A 20,238-nucleotide genomic window follows, 5' to 3' on the forward strand; every position below is an offset into this window, starting at 1 on the left:
ATTGAGATTTTCTTGGTTCTTTATATGCAAGTAAGTTTGGATTGCATCCTGGAAAATTTGAATATTACATTACATGGGTCTGGGTTTCGTTTAAATACCATAGTGAATGTTGATTTTTATTTTAGCAGACATCTGACCTGGTTGGGTTCAGCTTTCAAGTTCTATCCAGCCTTCGGTCGGTGGTAATTCCAAAGCCATTTCAGCTTTCTAAGCTTTTGCAGTGTTATTGACATCTGCTTTGCATGTATATTACTCATTAACTTATCTAGGAAGTGGCCAGTGGTTAGTCTCATAGTTCAGAGTGACCTTATTGTTAAGAGATACACACTGAATTATTTTAGGTATGAAGGGTCATTATGAGACCATCTCAGATAGTTCTGAAAAAATTTACACATGTATGGATGCATACATATATACTAAATCTGTACGTGAATCTAGATGACTATTATACTATTTTTGCAAATTCTGAGTACGTAATTTCTTAAAATTTTGGAAGCAAATGAGATATATGTAAAAAACACGCCATTTATCTGCTTAAAACCTTCCAGTGGTATCTTATCTTGCTAAGTATAAAAGCCAGATTCCTTTCAGTGGTCATTTGGTCCTTCAGTATCAGCCTTCTAACCCCCTAGTGGCTTCTCATCTCATTCAGAGGAAAAACCGGAATCCTCTTTTTTTCTTCTTCTTCTGTATGACCCTTAGTGAGTCTGTCTCATATTCCTAGAGCATATCATAGTGTCTGGCCATAGTAAGAACACAAGCACACAACAAATATGTGTTTGAATGAATGACTAGTTATCTTTGTGACAGCTTTTATTATTTTCCTCAGGATGCTTGGACCCTACCTGTATGTTATTTTGTGCTATTGCAGACCTTGCACCACTTATACTGTCCATTACTTGCTGTAGCAATAGAGATTATTATTACCTTTCCTGAGGCTCTTAAAAATTAGGGCCTAAGGTCACTTTTAAGTCTTCTGTCCCAAAGTCACGCATACTTTCAAGAACTATTACTGTTCATCCTTGGTGTACTTTGTACCACTTACTTTATTTCAATCTATTTATCCTCATCCCCATCTTTATACTGTGTTCTCATCCTTTTGCATCAGTTTGACCAGTAAGGTGCCTTCACAATTTCCTCATTCCTCCATTTTATGGCCAGTCTTCTCCCCATCCTTTTGGGGACAGATATAGGAGAAGGAACAGATAGCAACTAGTATCCTATGTTGCCTACCTTCTTCCTCAAAATGAAAAATGATTTTACTAAATATAGCTTGCAGGAAAGAAAATTCTCTGTAATTAGGTTTGGTCTTAGTTTCTGAAGTCCAGCTGCGTACTTTTACACAAAGACCATTTCTCTGGGCTCAGTTATTTTGCACGTTGGAAAAAGGCAAAATAATTTTAAAAGTGAACTTTTAATTCAATACATATCCCCAACTCATTATTCTTCTCTAATAAGACTCTATTTTGGCATCTCAACATATGCCGCAGAAAAGAGCTGCTGCTGTGTCTTTAAAAAGCCATCCTCAGAGCAGTGTGGAGGCAGGCATGTCACTGAAGTGCCTGAATGAGAGCGAGAAGAGGAGGTGGGAGGGGGTGCTCTTGCAGCCTGTGTGTGTGTGTGTGTGTGTGTGTGCGCACGCACACGCCCGTGCGTGCGCGCGCACACAAGTGGACTGTTGGCAGAGCTCTAGGTGACATCCCTCTGAACAGCTGGGCCATGGACTGCTTCAGAGCTGCTTGTCAGAGCAATTAGCTTGCTGGAGACACAGCAGCAAGGATCAGTAGCGTTTCATTCAAGGGTGAAGGGTGCAGGAGGGGACCGTGGGTGGGGGAAAAGGCACAGGTTTCCCAGAAGGAATTTCTTCCAGCAAAATTCCGGCAGAACAGATTCTTACAATGAGGTCTCCATTAATAATGTGAGCTCGCTGTTGGTTTAAGTGCAGATCCATCTGGGGTGAGTTTTGGATAATTTTTTCTTCTTTACATAAAAGTCCTTGAACTCCACCGACTAGATAGGGAAGAAACTAGAAAGATAGATATCTTTTGTACCTTGGGCAATTTAACTATATAACACACACTAGGGAAATTAGAGAACAGTCAAGTGTTAAGGTTTTTGGGCATTTTCATTTGCTGTTTTTTAATCTTTAAAATATTTTTAAAATTAGTTTGCTAGAACTTTTCCTGTATTCAGATTTTACCTCTTCCATGGCTATTTCAAGTGATGCTTCATTCAGATTCAGCTTATGAGAATAGTGGTGATTTCTGTTCTCTTGGGTGATGCTGTTGACGCACATTGCAGGAAGCAGGGAATCCCCTATAAATATCCTTCACTGGGTCATTCCACAGCTATCCACACCCAGCTGGTGAATATGTCTCTCTGTCCTATGTCTTTACATAACTGTCCCCTAGTCTTTGAATGTGATAAGAAGAAATATGTTGCCTTTGCTGTTCCTAGGAAGCTTTTTTGATTATGAACATATTAGGAGGGATTTTTTTTCAGTGTTTTTACTGAAACATGCCTTTTGACTTGTTGAGGTTGTCATAAGAATTTCCCTGTAGGTTTACTGCTCCTTATTTTGGATTATTTGTTCATTTCTCATAATTAGCTTGTTTTTGTTTGCTTGCCTTGGTTTCTAAAGAGTGTGGAGATGGGATTCCCTCTACCTCCAGTGACGTAGTGATTTTGTTTGCAGTCTTTTTCTTCTGAGAGGGAGGAGACAGAGAAGGAAGAAGAAAAACCCATCATAAGTGGTGCGTTCTCCCATCTGTGCCTTGATGATAACTGGATGGATTGGACAGAGCTGAGAGCAAAGTGGGATGTTGTTAATGATAAGGATGCTATTTTGTTTGTTTCCTTTTAGACTAGGCTGGGGCCAAAGTCAGGATTGCTGAAGCAGCATGCCTGAATTAACCCTATGTATCCTACTGCTAATGAATTTTACCTAATTGTTTTGTCTAAATATGGAATGAAAAGGGCTCATAAGCAGGTTTCTAGAACCTATCATCCATGAATAATTCTAGGTTGAGTTTTAGAATTTGGAATTTTTTTCTTATTTGCACTGGTCCTGAGCATGCAGTTTGTATGTTTGAGCAAACCTCAAAAATAGGTAGTTACATAAAATTTCTTGCCACTGTAGTTAGAGTAAAGCTCTCATTTTGAATGTATGGAGCTAAAACAAAGCTTTTAGGAAGAAATTTAGGTGTGAACCTAACTTCTCTTTTTTGGGATTAAGTGCTTGGGCTTCTAGCTCCTTTTTATGCAACTCCATTTTAATACCACTGATCTCTGGAGGGCTGCCTGCAAAGGTCAATGTGAAAAATTCAGTAGACTAGAGCCTAGGAAAATTTAAGGTTTCCTGTCTGTGGATGTGTTTGGATAGCATATGTGGAACAGTACCTTTAAGAGCTTACTGTTTTATTTTCTATCCTGATATTTTTTTCTGTTCTGTGCTTTCATTATTCTAAGTTATATATGTCAAGTGAAAAGAGTAATGTCTACTTTTCAGCTTACATTACGCAGTTCTATTTTTATGATCGTTCAATTATATTAATATGTATTATAGCCATCAATATTTCAAACTAACAAAATTCTAATTTTATTTGGAGAGAAGGAGGGGGTGGAGATAATCCTAAGGTAAATCAAGAGCATTCCAGAATAACCTATTTAGAAACTTGCCAGAGACTGGAGCTATAAGGGTTAAGAGAAATTCCACTGCATCCTGCTTCTCAATATTGCAGCAAATATGTGGATAATTTCTTGCTAGCTTTTCAGGAAACCCCTGTGGTGGACAGCCCTCATTAATCGTTGCTGGGAGACTGCTCTGACGTCACTGGGAGCAGTTCCCTGTCTGCGGCGAGGACAGGAATAGCCAGCCTTTGAGGGGGAAGAAAACTGCTGTGGAATTAAAAGATGAGGATTTTTGTTAACTTGGTTTTCCTTTCATTTGGGAGTGGGTGGAATAGTCCTAAAGTCTTTCTTAAATGTTTCAGTCATTAGCAATGGAAATATTATTAAGTCTTTTTATTTCAACTGAAAATGTCGTCTTTTTTAATCTTTGTTTTCTAACCATCAAGGTTTTGAAAAGGTCAAGGAGAAGATTTTAGTTTCTTTTTTTTTAAAAAAAAAAAAGGAGGAGGAAATGATTAAAACTGCTTTTGCAAAAGGTGTTTAGCATCACCCTACTTGGGATAATTAAAAACATGATATATATTGGAAGAAATTTCTGGTGAAATTGAAATTGATAATGACCATTTCTATGCCTAAAAGTTACTATATGTACTTCTCTGATATTCTCTCCTAACCCACCCACACCCACTACTATATAGCCTGTTAGGAGCTGCTTTTTTGGAAAAGTATAATAGCTAAATGCTTGGGCTCTGGTTTAGGCTGCCTGAGTTCAATTTCCAGCTATGCCAGTTGCTGGTTCTGTGACCTTGGACAAAGTACTTGATCCCTTCATTTCTTCATATGTAAAATATGAAATGAAGATAATAATACCCACCTACTATAGTTGTTTTTAGGATTAAAAGAATTAATACATGTAAAGCCTTTAACATAGTTCCTGGTCATCTTAAAGGCTTACTTAGCATTAGCTGTTATTGATATTTAGAAATTAAACAGGATAATACCATTTATATCTTCAGATCACCTGTAATTTTTGAGGAAACCAGGAGAGATTTTCAAACCATGTAGGATATTGAGCTTTTAAAATGAATATAAGTATTATCTAGATATTTAAATTTAAATTTGACACTGTTGATCTTTCTGGAAGTATCTTTTCTAATTTGATGCTTATAGGCTAAATTGCGAACATATTTCCTCAGATTAACAGCTCTCTTCTTTCTTTGAGCTTTTGACTTCTGTAGATGATGGTTGGTTGTTTTTTATTTTTTGTTTTATTTTCTACCACTGATTCTGATCTACTTTAAAATCTTAGAACACTTACCTTTATTGTCTACCTCTTAAACTTTGTATCCTCTACTTTTCTCTGTGTGAATTGATGTGGTCTTCCTTCATATATTTATGAAAGTATAAGATTTATATGAATTGACTACATCTTAAAAACTCTTTAAATTCTAGTTTTCAAAAATCTAGGGTCTTGAAGCAGCTTTTGGCTCCTTCTCTAATCTGTCTAGTTCAGCCTCCTCACCTGCACTCTAGCCTCCACCATATCCACAAGGGTGACCCAGAAGACCTACAAGATGTCCACCTCTGGCCTCCGCGCCTTCAGCAGCCGCTTGCACTTGAGTGGGCCCAGCACCTGCATCAGCTCCTTGTCCTTTTCCTGGGCGGACAGCAGCTACCAGGTTGGCCTGGGCATCAACATGAGTCTAGTCGGGGGTTACGGCGGGGCTGGGAACATGGGGAGCATCACAGCTGTCCAAGTGAACCAGAGCCTGCTGAGTCCCTTGAAGCTGGAGGTGGATCCTAACATCCAGGTGGTGTGCAACCAGGAGAAGGAGATCAAAACCCTCAACGACAAGTTTGCTTCCTTCATCGATAAGATGTGGAGCCTGGAGCAGCAGAATAAGATTCTGGAGACCAAATGGAACCTCCTGCAGCAGCAGAAGACAACTCGCGGTAACATGGACATGTTTGAGAGCTACATTAACAACCTTCAGTGGCAGCTGGACACGCTGGCCCAGGAGAAACTGAGGCTGGAGGCAGAGTTTGGCAACATGCAGGGGCTGGTGGAGGACTTGAAGAAAAAGTATGGGGATGAGATCAACAAGCACACAGAGATGGAGAATGAGTTTGTCCTCATCAAGGATGTGGATGAGGCTTATATGAACAAGGTAGAGCTGGAGTCCCTCCTGGAAGGGCTGACGAATGAGATCACCTTCTACAGGCAGTAGTGTAAAGAGGAGATTCGTGGACTACAGTCCCAGATCTCCGACACATCTGTGGTCCTGTCCATGGATAACAACTGCTCCCTGGACCTGGATGGCATCATTGCCAGTACAAGGAGATAGCCAACTGCAGCCAGGCTGAGGCTGAGACCATGTACCAGATCATGTATGAGGAGCTACAGACATTGGCTGGGAAGCATGGGGATGACCTGCGCCACATAAAGACTGACATTTCTAAGATGAACCGGAACATCAGCCGACTCTAGGCTGAGATTGAGGGCCTCAAAGGCCAGAGGGCTTCCCTGGAGGGCTCCATCACTGATGCCGGGCAGCATGGGGAGCTGGCCATCAAGGACACCCACGCCAAGGAGGCTGAGCTGGAAGCAGCTCTGAGAAATGCCAAGCAGGACATGCCCGGCAGTTGCACTAGTACGAGGAGCTCATGAACACCAAGCTGGCCCTGGACGTGGAGATCACCAACCTATAGGAAGCTGCTGGAGGGCAAGAAGAACCAGCTGGAGTCTGGGATGCAGAACATGAATATCCACTCCAAGACCATCAGCAGCTACTCGGATGTCCTGAGCCCATCTTACGGAAACCTCAACTATAGCATAGGCTTCCAGGCCAACTTGGCCTCTGGTGGGAGCCCTGGCTCCTTCAGCTGTACCAGCTCCTTCAAGATGGTTGTTGTGAAGAAGGTTGAGACCTGTAATGGGAAGCTAGTGTCTGAATCATCTGATGTCCTGCCTAAGTGAATGACTACTGCAGTTCCTCCTGTCTTTCAAGCCTGCAGAAAAGGAGCTGTGCATGGGTGCAGCAGGCACAGGAGACCCGCCTGAGGCTAAGCCTCAGTCCTCAACTCACCCTTGGGGTGGGGGAGTTTACTGCTGGGGGACCACCTTTTTCCTATATCCCCAACTTAAAAGCCAAATCAAGCATTTTCCCCCAAAACAAAGTCTCAGTTGGCTATAAATAAATAAATAAATAAATAAATAAAAATTTTTTAAAATCTAGAGTCTTAAATGGACCAAATGTCAAATCACAAACAAATACTAAAATAGCCAGTATCTCCATGCCCTTTTCCCTTCTTTTAATTTCATATTAAAGACTTAGAGTGTCCTTCTGTGATTTTTGAGGCTTCACCTTTTGGATTGCTCTCTAAACTACCAAGATACACTGACAAGAGCTAGTAAGGTGTGTAACATTAATGGCAAAAAGAGTGTCAACCTGTGTAACTTTTTATCCTCTCCTCCCTATAAATTTTCTTAGACCAGTGAGTCTTAAGGAGTATGGGGTGCATATCTTCTCTAGTGGAATATGTGGAGAAAGAGTATTACTAGAAAGGGGCATGAGCTGAAGAAAAATGAAAAGTGAGAAGCGTTTGCTGCCTGGGTGACTGTCCTTAAAGTCCAGGCACTGCCACGGGATGTGCTAAGTGGACATTATATGTTGCTGGGGGGACAGATGAGAAACACTATAATTAGGTAGTGTGACTGCCTGTGCTTCTATTAACTGAAGTGAATTAAGGGGGAATTTTTTTATCTCCAGAACTCCTGAATTTATCCTAGGGAGTTGATGAGAAATGTAAATGAAGATTTAGATACAAAGGTGATCACAGTATTATTTTATCATAAAAATTAACAGCTTTTTAAATATTCAATAATAGGGAAATAGTTAAATTATGGTATGTGTATGAAGTAGAACATTAGATAGCTATTAAAATGACTTCGTTGTGTCTTTTTGTTTGTTAATCTGCACCTGAGGATATTTTTCCATTGATTTTTACAAGGGGGGGGGGAGGAGAGAGAGAGATCAGTGTGAGAAACACACTTTGATTGGTTGCCTCCAGCACAGGCTGGAGATCGAACCTGCAACCCAGGTATTTACCCTTGACCGGGAATCGAACCCAAGACCCTTCCATGCATGGTCCAATGCTCTAACCACTGAGAAACATTGGTCAGAGCTAAAATGACTTTGTTAAAAGTAATAATGGCTAAAATGACCTTGTTAAAGGTAATAAATGGGCACAGTTTTAGTAGTAGTAAAAAGTATTGCATAAAAATATTCTATAGAATGTAAATTACATAAAAATTATTGGATGTGGAAGCATATCCAATATAGATACAAACAAATTCTACACTAATAAGGAAACAAAGTTTAAAAAAATATATTTCGCCCGGCTGGGTGTGGCTCAGCGGTTGAGCATCAACCTAGGATCCAGGAAATCTCCGTTCGATTCCCAGTCAGGGCACATGATAGGGTTGCAGGCTTGATCCCCAGTCAGGGGCGTGCAGGAGGCAGTTGATCAATGGTGACTCTCTCATCATTGATGTTTCTCTCTCTCCCCCTCTCTGAAATCAAAGATTTATTTTTTATATATATATATGTATATATCTCAAAACATTGCTGATATTAATAGCAGTTATCTCTGAGTTATAGATTATGGGTGATTTTTCTTATATGTGTGTATGTTTTCTATAAGTATAAAGAAGCCTGTAGTACTTTTCTAACCATGAAACAAGAATAAAAAATTTTAAATTCATACTGTGAGTATCTGAAAGTAAATTTTCAGAATGTGCTATGGTAAAGATATATGTGATGATTTATATAAATCCCTGAGCATAGTGTTTGGAACACAGTAAATACTCAATAAGTGATAGCTGCTGCTGCTGCTGCTAGTTATTTGACGAGGTTAGCCTCCTGTGATCAGAGCCTGACGCTTTCAATATTGGGAGGCAATATCACTGAGAAAATATCCTATTTATGCAGCTATTTATGCAGCTTCTTGTCCTTCTGAGATCAATAAATATACTACCCCTCTATGCATACAATACTGATGCTGGATCTAAAAAAAAAAAAAAAAGGGTTATAGGACTAGAGCAAAATGTTTTGTTTTTCTTTTATGAAGGTGTAGAGGAAACTAATGTAGAAAGGGGACTAGTAGTGATTTTCTTTGCAGTGAATTTTTTTTAGCTTTGATATAATTTATGACTCCTACTACAAGTTGTTTTTACCCCCTTTTTGAGCTGTCTCCTTAAGAATTCTTGGGAAATTTGAAACAGTGTAACAGAAAAGGGTTTCGCTGTTCTAGGAATTTCTGGTACTCTTGCTTCTCATATTAGTCAGCCCTTATATATCTGGTCCCCTGGAACTCAGTGCTGACAAGAGATGTAGACTTCCATGTACTTTGGACGTGTTTGGAAACTGAGATGTGCATGTAAGAAACTACATTCAGCGTGTGAAAAACATACTGAAAATACACATGTTGATAGCTGCCTTTACTGGGCAGTAGTGTCAGATATTCCTAACATTGACTGTTTATTCTTCATATGCACTATAATTCTTAATGTATCTTGTATAGTAAATACATGTGTAGTAAATAGTCATAGAAAGAATGACTATAGTCTCTTTTAAAAAATTTTTATTTATTGAATTTAGAGAAAGAGACAGACATCAATTTGTTGTTTCACATATTTATGCATTCATTGGTTGCCTCTTGTATGTGCCCTGACTGGGGATCGAACGCTAACCTTGGTGTATCCGGACGATGCTCCAACCAACTAAGCTACCCAGCTGGGGGCAGTGTAGTCTCTTACTATGGAATCCCTTGGCCCTGAGACCATATTGCACAATCGTGTGAATGTACTTAGTGTCACTGAGCTGTACACCTAAAAATGATTAAAACAAAACACAGCAGTGTGAGCCAGATGAAAATATACAATTTCTAAGCTAATTTTAACCCTTACATCTCAGATTCTACTTCTCAATATTTACTTACCACTGTATACTGGAAGGTGGGGGACAAAGTTGCTTATTGTATCCTGAGATATTACATCAATTATTGGTGAAAAGCATGCTAGGAAAGGGGAATACTTTATAAGTCAGGTGGATTTTAGAATGTTAATGAGCACCATTGGGGAGAATGGTGAGTTTTTTATGTCCATTCTCCTCATCTAGTTTGTAATTATGTTTCCCCTTTTCTTCAAGAAGGTCTATAGCTGAGAGAGAAGAAATGGGGGCATATGGTATGTGAAGAGCAAATGTATTATTTCCTCATTTAGACATAAGTATTCCACTTATCCTAATAAGTAGAATACTTTTTCTCTTAAGTATAGTGGGAAGGGGGTTGGGGAGGGGAGTATAGAGAAGAGGACAGACATAGAATTCCAAGGACTGTATGAATTGATTGTGATTTGAGAATATGGAAAATAAGAGCCTGATATCTGTTTTAATGCTCATTTTAATATTTTTTAAAAAGTTATGGGAAACTTACAGAGGTTAGCAGTCTTAAATTAAAACTTTTAGCTCTCTGTATGTTGTGGCATGGGAAGCTTCAATACTGTGATTTTAGCTAGGCAGCACTCCCCTTATACTAATCCCTCAATTTGTCCTGGTGTTAGTTTTTCATAGTTCAAGGATCTCTGAATGTCTCTACCAAAATTAAACAAGGCAAAATCCCCAGAGTTTCAGAGATCCCTTGTTGTTTGCATAGATTCATTGTCATTGCTATTGACACTTTTCCCCACCGTTCATTTTTAGTATATCAGAATAGCAGTATTTCTTATTTGTCTGTAGAGCCTATTCTTTGACAGTATTTGCAGCAGTTTCTGTGGAAGATGCTTTATTAAAAAATAAAAATAAAAAGGTATGGGGAATCTCATTTTATAGCTCTTAGTGATAGAGCCTGTTGCCATGGAGTCCTGGATCAGATTGGCTGAACTGGGGACCAATGAGCAGATAGAACAATAGAACATAAACACATCATCATTTAATCTTGCAGAATTATTTACTCAGTGATATATGATATACCGTAACTGTATATAGAGCTGTGAAATAAAATGTTTCAAGAATGGTATATGGTGTTTTTCTTGTTTCTTTCAGAATTTGCTGTTTACTATAAACACTGTAATGATACATTATCTACTTAATGTGATTTGATTGGGAGAAGATGTGGTAGGAAATATCTATCACCTATTTGTGAATCAAGCTGCTGCTGCAGTCAGCTTGGCTTATACCAAGTCTAAGTCAGATTCTGGCCTTCTAGACCAGAGGAGATTTGTCTATATCTGAAGTGGCCTTGCTTATTTTGGTAACTTTAAAGCTGAGTCAGGAGTTGGCAGCTTTTTCTTAACTTGTTTTCCTTCTTCCTCTTGGAAGATCCTGTTGGTGTTACATTTACATGCCACTTGGTCTAGAGTTGGATTAGCTGGGAGTAGCTTTGGTGTTTTCCATCATCACTTCTCTAGCTTGTTCATCTTTATTAACATAGATCTGTGAGTTCCTTGTCATAGTAGATCATAGCATGTATCTTCTCCTGCACCTTATTGCTTTAGAGACTGAGAATGATTCACTCATAAAAGAAAATTCCCCCTCTAGATCTTGTAACTCAGGGGTGGGGAACATTTTTGTGGCGTTCCCCACCCCTGTTGTAAATGAAAGGAGTCAAGAGTGTTATGTTTCTCTTACTGTTTTATGTCAGGGATACATGAGAAATTATGGTGGGTCTTCCCTTTCAGTGCTCCCATGCTCGGCTATTTTTCAGATTTGAAGGATTGCAAGAGACTCGAGGTCTCAAGAGTGTTCCCCTCTTTCTTTTCTTTTCTTTTCTTTTCTTTTCTTTTTTTTTTTTTTTTTATATATATCTTTATTGATTTCAGAGAGAGGAAGGGAGGGGGAGAGAGACAGAAACATCAAAGATGAGAGAGGGTCATTGATCGGCTGCCTCCTGCATGCCCCCCCCCAATGGGGATCAAGCCTGCAACCCCAGACATACGCCCGGACTGGGAATCGAAACTTGATCTCCTGGATCATAGGCCAGTGCTCAACTGCCGAGCCACACTTTTGAGCTATTGGAGCCTTTATGAGTGAGATGTCAACTTTTCATTATACCATCACTTTCTATTACAAAGAAACAAACTTCGGACTCATCTGTTAAGCAGAGAAGCAAAAAGTTTGTTTAATATCAATTGAGTAACTTTTTGTGGGGGAGGCCTTAAGGAATAGGATAGGAAGTATTTGGGGTTTTGTAATTTTAGTTTTTGTGACCAGAGAAAGGCTCACTGAGATGGCATTTGAGTAAAGACCTGAGGAGACTGAGTAAGCAAGCCATGTGTTATCTGAGAGATCATTTCAAGCAGAAGGAAGGAACAGTAGAAAGCAACCACCCTAAAGTGGGTTTAGGGCACAGGGAGGAGTCATTGTGACTGGAACTGCATAATTTGGGGAGATAGTAAGAGATGGGGTCTGAGGGAAAACTAGTGGTCATTATAAGGTCTTGTAGATCATTTTAAGGATTTGGACTTTTGCTCTGAGCCATTGGAGGGTGTTGAGCAAAGGCGTAATATGATCTGAAAAAGTTTTACACAGTTACTCTGGCTGCTATGTTTAGGAAATATTTTAGGGTATCAAGATTGGAAGCAGGAAACCAGTTAGAAGGCTGTTTCAATCATTCAGCCAAATGAGTTGGCAGCTTGGACTAAGGTGGTAGCAATGGAAGTGTAGGAGTCATCACGTTTTGGATATATTTTGAAATTAGAGTCAACCTGATTTGCTTCCTGATCTTTTAGATCAGGGGTGGGGAACTTTTTTTCTGCCAAGGGCCATTTGGACATTTATAACATCATTCACGGGCCGTACAACATTATCAACTTAAAAATTATCTATGAAAAAAGCTCCTAGATTTATTGAATTTCGAGTCCCGCCTGTGGTTGCCTTGGCAGGGCCAGATCAAATGATTTTGTGGGTCGTGTATGTTCCCCACCCCTGATTTAGATCTTCAGTTTACTCTTCTATAAGAAAGGAATGATAATACCTACCTGTAAAATGTCTAGCTCTGCACATACAATAGAGTGATCAATGATAAACATTCTAGAAGTGAGGCCTCCTTAAGATCTGATCCATCAAACATTGTGTGTTCTTTAAATACTTGACTTTAAACAACTTATTCACTATAACATGCTTGCTACCTCTTCTATGCTGGAGATTGAATGTTCTTTATTTTGATGGGTGCTGCCCCTAACTCACCCTTTAATGTTGGTCAGCCTTTTCCTTGCAGCAGAGGTAGCATTAGAGCACCAGGGTGATTCTCTTAAATACTCCATAAAAATGCTAATGTCCCTTATTTTATGTCTTCCGCCACAAGTACATATAAACTCCAGGGTGTTGCTGCAGGATTCCTTGCGTATAGTAATTGAGGAATGTTTATTATTTTTATCATTTTTATTAGAGTATATGTGTGTGCTTTTAGTATATATGAACAGCAAAACCTAAATAGTGTCTTAAACAAGCAGAAGTCTCTTTTTATCTCACATTCAGGAAATTCAGAGGTACTTAGTTCAGCCTGGGGTTGGACTAGTCAAGGACCCAGGTTTCTCTATCTTTTGCCTGTCTATAGTTTTCAATCCTCGTATCATCTCACAGTCCCAGATGGCTGCTGAAGCACCAGCCTTAACTTCTACATTCAAGCCAGCAAAAATTAAGGATAAGTAAAGAAGAGCCGCCCACTTCCTTTAAAGATACTTCATGGAAGTTGTATTTACTACTTGTATTAGTTTCTTAGGGCAGCCATAACAAGTACCAGAGACTAGAATGATGACTCTTAAAAGATTTCCAATTTCCTTCATGTGAAATTAGATTGTTTCTATTTCATTTCTCTGGCCAGTCTCACATTCAGTTTTAGATTTTGAAAGATACTTTTAATATTGACTTGTTGGCTTAGGTGTCCTCTTCACCTAACAGGTGATGTCATTGACCTTTAAGGTCAGTCACAGGTGACATTAACTTATCAAGTCATCATAGTAGGGCAATATAGACTTAGCTGCATGGCATTTAAGTTAGCAATAAAAGGCATCCTGAAATGCCATTAACAGTAGGTAAATTGTGATTTTTTTTTTCTTTCTTTTCCAGAATGTCTTATCCAGGTTAAGCTGGGACAATTTTGTCAGGGTGTTGGGAAAAGACAGTGTAAACTTTTAAGGTGCTTTTCATCCCTAAGATTCTGTGATTTTGCCCTGTCCAGCATGGCTCAGTGGTTAGAGTGTCAGCCTGCACATTGAAGAGTTGTGGGTTCGATTCCCAGTCAAGGGCATGTACCTGGGTTGCAGGTTTGATTCCTGGCCCCGGTGGGAGTACGTGCAGGAGGCAACCAGTAGATGTGTCTCTTTCACGCTGATGTTTCTTTCTCCCCCTCTCTTCCACTCTCTCTAAAAAAAATCAATGGAAAACATATCCTCAGGGTGAGGATTAACAACAACAACAAAAAGATTCTGTGATATTTTCTACATAGTGACATTACTATGATAAAGCTAAAGAAAATGGAAGCAGCAGAGGGAAAAGCCTCACTGCTGCTCTTTGTTTAAAAGAAGAGGAAATTTGATTTGTTTTGTTTCACTCAAGGAAGTAAAATGGGTATTTTGGGCCAACAATGCAGAGAAGCCAATAGAAACTATAATGAAGCCCAACTAACACTTCAGTCCATTGATCTAAGCACCTGTAGTCCTCATTTCAGGGCAGATACAGCCATGACAGATACTGAGCAAGGAAAGAGGGTGCGTGTCTAAAACTTTTTTTTTTTTTTTTGAGAGGAAGGGAGAGAGAAACATGGATGTGAGAGAAACATTGATTGGTATGCGCCCCAACCGGGGCGGGGGATGGAACCCACAACCTGGATATGTGCCCTGACCAGGAATTGAACCCTCGACTCTTCAGTGCATGGGATGACACTCCAAACACCGAGCCACACTGGCTGGGCCATGTCTAGAACATTTTAATCTTGTTTCTCTCTTTACTTTTCTAAGGAATTGCTCTGGACATAGCCAACTCCTATGGCCTTCCTTACCACACCAGTAAATCCTTTTACATTTATAGAGCAGAATGATTTTTCTCATGCTTCCCTGATTTAGAAAATTGGCACAATTGTTATTACTTTTATTGGCTTAGTACTAATGAAACCTATGATAGTTGACTTCTGAAGTCCTCAAGGACTTGGTGACTATTTCTTAACTATAGCTTTACATGTTCCATAAGTACTTTACACTCCATTCCTCCATATTATGCTTTCTGTCTTTGAAGAAAAGGGAGTGTTGAGCCCATATCTCTCATTTATAGCTCAATAGGCCCTTCTTTCCTGTCCTTCTCCCAAGGGCTATTGAGCCATTTGTCTCTTCAGGCATGCAGTTATCATACTATTTTTGGTTTTTGTCCTTTGGGCATTGTAGTGGAAAGAACATGGAATTTTGGAATCAAGAAGATCTGAGTTTGAATTTTGGCTCTTTATACATACTGTATGGCCCTGAACAATTCACCCAATATTTCTGAATGTTAGTATTTCATTTATAAAATGGAGATAATATTTTATACCTTAAGAAGATCAAATAAGATACTTTATATAAACTGTAAAAAATTTAGTCATGAGGATTGAGTGGAAAGATGAGTTTACAAACCTAATTTTTGAACCCCAAAATATGTCTCCCATTGACACACTCTGAAGAAAAGCCTCAGATCTAGGCACCCCTCCCATCCCATATTCACAACCCAGAATGCTCCTGAATGTCCATTTTGGAACACCTAAAACTTTGGCTTTGGGATCAGATACAGCTAGGTTGGAATCCTGCCCTCGCCCCTCTTGTATTAGAAAAGTTACTTAATTCCTCCAAGCTTTGGTTTCTTTATCTGAAGAAGAAAAAAAAGCCCAAACAGTAAGTTTTGTTAGGATTAAATAATGTTAGAAACAATAATCAGTGAGATACCACCTCATACCTGTTAGAATGGCTATTATCAACAAGACAAGTAATACAAGTGTTGGAGAGGTTGGAGAGAAAAAGGAACATTCATTCACTGCTGGTGGGAATGTAAACTGGTACAGCCACTATGGAAAACAATATGGAGGTTCCTCAAAAAATTAAGAAAAGATTTACCATATGACCCAGCAATCCCTCGTCTGGATATCTACCCGAAAAATTTGAAAACATTTATTCACAAAGATATATGCACCACTATGTTCATTGCAGCATTATTCACAGTGGCCAAGACATAGAAACAACCGAAGTATCCTTCCATAGATGATTGGATAAAGAAGATGTGGTACATATATACTATGGAAACCTACTCAGCCATAAGAAAAGAGCAAATACTGCCATTTGGGACAGCATAGATAGATCTTGAGAATATCATGCCAAGCAAAATAAGTCAGACAGAAAAAGTTAACTACATGATTTCACTCGTGGGATATAAAACTGAAAAAAACAAATGAACAAACAAGAAAAACAAACAAAAACTCATAGACACAGACAACAGTATGGTGGTTACCAGAGGAAAGGGGGTCGGGGGTTAGTAAAGGGTAATGGGGGTCAAATATATGGTGACGGAAGATTATTTGACTTTGGGTAGTGGGCACACAGTGCAATATACAGATCATGTATCAGAAATGCACATTTGAAACCTGTATAATCTTAACAATGTCATAGAAAGAATGTGTACTTAAATTTTTTTTAAAAACAGATCAGAGAAGTTAGAGCTACATAGAGATTTTTTTTTTAAAATGTGGGTTGTTTTTTTATTGATTTCAGAGAGAGGAAGGGAGAGGGAAAGAGAAACATCAATGAGAGTCATTGATCAGATGCCTTGGGAATCAAACCGCGACCTCCTGTTTCATAAATCAACCCTCAACCACTCAGCCGCGCCAGCCGGGCAAGAATGTAGACTTTAGAATCAGTATCAGAGTTCGTGTTCTGTTGTCTGGTCCTGTCAGTATTGGTGTGACCATGGGAAAGTTGCATAACTACTCGTGGTGGATATGAGTTGAAGTACATAAAGAATCAGGTTTATAATCTTGCTCAAAAACATTAGTGCTTTTTTTTTTAACTCCTAACTCTAATGTCAAAGAGTGTAAGAATAAGCTTGCCATGCATAAGCACCTCAACAGTTTTATTTTGTTTTTAACCTGCCATTTTAACCTTATGGGTGTTTCTTCCCCCACTGTCTTGACTCCTAAGGGCATCCCCCACCCAGTGTGTGTGTTTACAATCTTAAGCACTCAGTTAAGTTTTGACAATTGTAGTATACCCCCATGTAACCAGTACCCCAACCAAAATAGATATTTCCATCACTCCTGAAGGATTCCTTATGTCTCTTTCCAATCAATATTTTATCCCTCAAGTGATAATCAACCACTTTCTGGTTTAAATCACTGTAGGCTAGTTTTGCCTGTTCTTGAACTTCATATAAATGGATTTATATTGTATTATTTTTTGGAGGGAGATAGGCTTCCTTTTATTTACCATAATAGTTTTGAGATTGGTCATTTTGTGTATATCAGTTTATGCCCAGCAAAATCCCCTCATATCTCACTGGTGATTCTTTAATTACATGTTCCTTCCCAAACCTGTCACAAAAAGGAAACAGAATTACCATAATTCGTCTAGCTAATAATTAAGAACCACCTCCTAGGGCTTAGGGATAGGGTCACCTTCTCTGATCATGGGTCCTCAGAGGAATGCAAACACCAAAACTTAATTCTTTTTTATTGTTGAATAGTATTCTACTATATTGAATATACTACAATTTATGTATTCATTCTCTTGAGCCCCTAGATTTTAAACAATTTTTAAAATATGGGTATCAATTAGGTGTAATTTACTCTTGATGTACAAATTAGTAAAGGACTGGAAAGTTAACAGGTATTTTGCTACAGGGTATGTCCACATTTTTAGCCTCTAGCTATTCTTTCTTACATTCTTTCTACTTGGCCATAGATTACAAGGGAGAAAATGAAACTGCCCTTCGGTTTCTGAATGTCCCCTATATAATGTATTCTTTTTGGCCCAGTGCCTAGAAAGTTGTTTATAGAGTTGATGGAAGGATATATAATATCACTGTGCTCTGGAAGGTGCTTACCTTGGCAGTCAAAAAATTTATGGGGAATATGCAGTATTCTCTCTGAAAATTGCCAAATCTTGGCTCCCTGTATCGTCCCCTGTATCATCTTATTTCCTCATTCCCACTCCTTGCCCCCCCACTTCTGACAGTCCTCTCTGTGCAACTTTGAGCCCACTCAGTGTCCTCAGGAGACACTCTGCCTTAAAATTCTACTGCTTGCCTGGATGAAATGTACAATGTGCACAAATAGGTTGTAGGGAAGCACAAATCTAGGCCCTCCTGGGAGCTTAATGTCTTTGCTTTGTTCTAGTCAAGTTGCATATGAAGTAGTTCCTTTCTTCTCCCATCAGAAAAACCTCCCAAATCTTAGTTTCTTCTCTGTACTAAAGCATGAAGAGTAAAAATTCTTTCTTTGCCTTTTAACCCTTTTCTACTGGCTTTAGTCTCACTTTTTATTTTTAAGGCTTTTTTTTTTTAAGTAAATAAATTGTCTTGTCCCTGAGCTGCATATTTTCCTTTTGTTTTGGCCCAGAAAAATTTTGGCCCAGGAATCCTTATGCCCTAGAAGTAAGGAGAGCCTTCTGCATAGGATTATAGGACTGGAAATGACTGTAGTTAAAGGTTATTTTGGAGGATGAAAGAGCACCTCAGCTCATGAAAATTCCGTTTTGAGCTCAGTTTATCTTCTGATGGATCTTGACTATAGAACAGTAACATTCTGACTCCTCATTACTGGCCTTCGTTAACTCAAGGACAGCTTCTTTTATCCTAGAAGCAAAATGGTGAGGAGACATAAGACCATGTGATATGAAGACTTGATTTAAGAAGCTGGGAATGTTTAGAAAAGGAAGATAAAATTGTCTTCTGTAAGAGGCTGACATGGAAGTAAGATTAAGCTTGTTCTTCATGACTTACACAGAGAACTAAACGGGGGCTAGTGGGAGGAAGTAACAGGAAGATGAGTTTTACCTCTTTATAATCCCCCCCCACACACACACACACACAAAAGAAGGTTTGTATCTAGAAGTGAAGACTTTGCCTTTACTAGAGGTATATACAAGCAAGGTCAGCACAACCATTTTTCAGAGTTACTGATGATTCAGGAGCCTGACTGGAGGATTATGGGTGCAGGAGGATGGAGCTCAGCCCCCTTCCAGTTATGAGATTCCATGATTTCCTTTGTATCTTTGATAGACTTTTCATTTTCTTGCCTGGCCTTTGACCATCCGTCCCCTTAGAGGCAGTATTGCATAAAGGTTAAGAAAGCAAGCACTAGAGCCGAATTTCCTGACTTCGAGTCCTAGTTCTTCCATATACCAGTTGTATGCCCTTAAGCAAATTATTTAACTTCTCTGTGCCTCAGTTTACTTGTCTGTAAAATAGTGATGATAATAATATGTATCTCATAGGACTGTTGTAAGATTAAATGAGATACATAAAGCACTTTGGGATAGTGCCTGGCACATTGTAAACACTGCAGAAATTTTAGCTGATTTTTTTTTATTATTATTATTATTATTATTATTATCATCATCATCATCTCCTCTGTCCCTGTCAGTCATTTCTGTGTATGGAGCTGGGCTTCTCTGTCTGATCCAGATACTCCTTCTCTTAACATACTGTGTGTTTTTTAATCCTCATCTGAGGATATGTTATTGATTTTTTTAGGGGGAGAGAGAGACAGAAAGACACATCAAAAAACATTGATTGATTGCCTCTCGTATGCCCTAACCAGGAATCAAACCTGCAACCTTTTCATTGTACTGGAGGATGCTCCAATCAACTGAGCCACACCGGCCAGGGCTTAACATACCCTTTATGACTATGTCAGGATGCTTTTGGCTAGAAGAAACAGTAAACTCAACTCAGGATAGCATAAATGATAAAAGGATTTATGACCTCACATATCAAGAGGTACAGAGCTAGGAGGGTCCAGGCTGACTAATTCAGTTTCTGCTCTGCGGCATCAAGGATCCAGGCTTATTCTCTCTGCTCTACCATCTTCCATGTGTTGGTAGGATGTTGCCACAGTCCAGGCATCATCTGCATACAAAACAACCTTCAGCAGGAGATAACTACCTTTTTTTTTTCTAGTGGCTTTTTCTTTTAATAATACAGTAGGAAGTTGTTCTTTGAAGCCACCCACCCAGCAAAATCCTCTCATGTCTCACTGTTGGTGAGTCACTTGTCCCTTCACAAACCAGTCAGAAAAAGGAAAAAGAATTACCACAATTGGTCCTGCTAATTAATTAAGATCCACCTCCTAGGTCTCAGGAATATGATCATCTTCCCTAATCATGTATCCTTAGAGGAAGACAGACACCAGAAGAAAGACTGAGCTAGATTGATGAGTGTAGAAGAAAGGGGAGATTTGGGTAGGCAGCTGGTATAGCGTGCTACTGTACCTTTTCCTCTACTTCTTCCTTTTTCCTCAGAGTAAGAATTATTTTGTTTTACACAGCTCTTCAGGGGGCCAGTGATCTCAGTGGAGATGACTCTCAAAATTATTGAA

General features: G+C 39.1%; 1 protein-coding gene and 1 pseudogene across 27 annotated transcripts in view; both read left to right on the forward strand.

The window, feature by feature from the left end:
• Nucleotides 1–20,238, forward strand: part of R3HDM2 (R3H domain containing 2) — a 142,974-nt gene that overhangs the window by 74,648 nt on the left and 48,088 nt on the right. The window lies entirely within an intron of this gene.
• On the forward strand, nt 4,413–6,607 carry LOC308552534 (keratin, type II cytoskeletal 8 pseudogene; annotated as a pseudogene). The gene is made up of 2 exons: nt 4,413–4,445; nt 5,139–6,607. The product of its transcript is annotated as a keratin, type II cytoskeletal 8 pseudogene (transcript).

Source organism: Miniopterus schreibersii (genome assembly GCF_964146895.1).
Source record: "Miniopterus schreibersii genome assembly, chromosome: 2".
In the NCBI taxonomy this organism is placed as follows: Eukaryota; Metazoa; Chordata; class Mammalia; order Chiroptera; family Miniopteridae; genus Miniopterus; species Miniopterus schreibersii.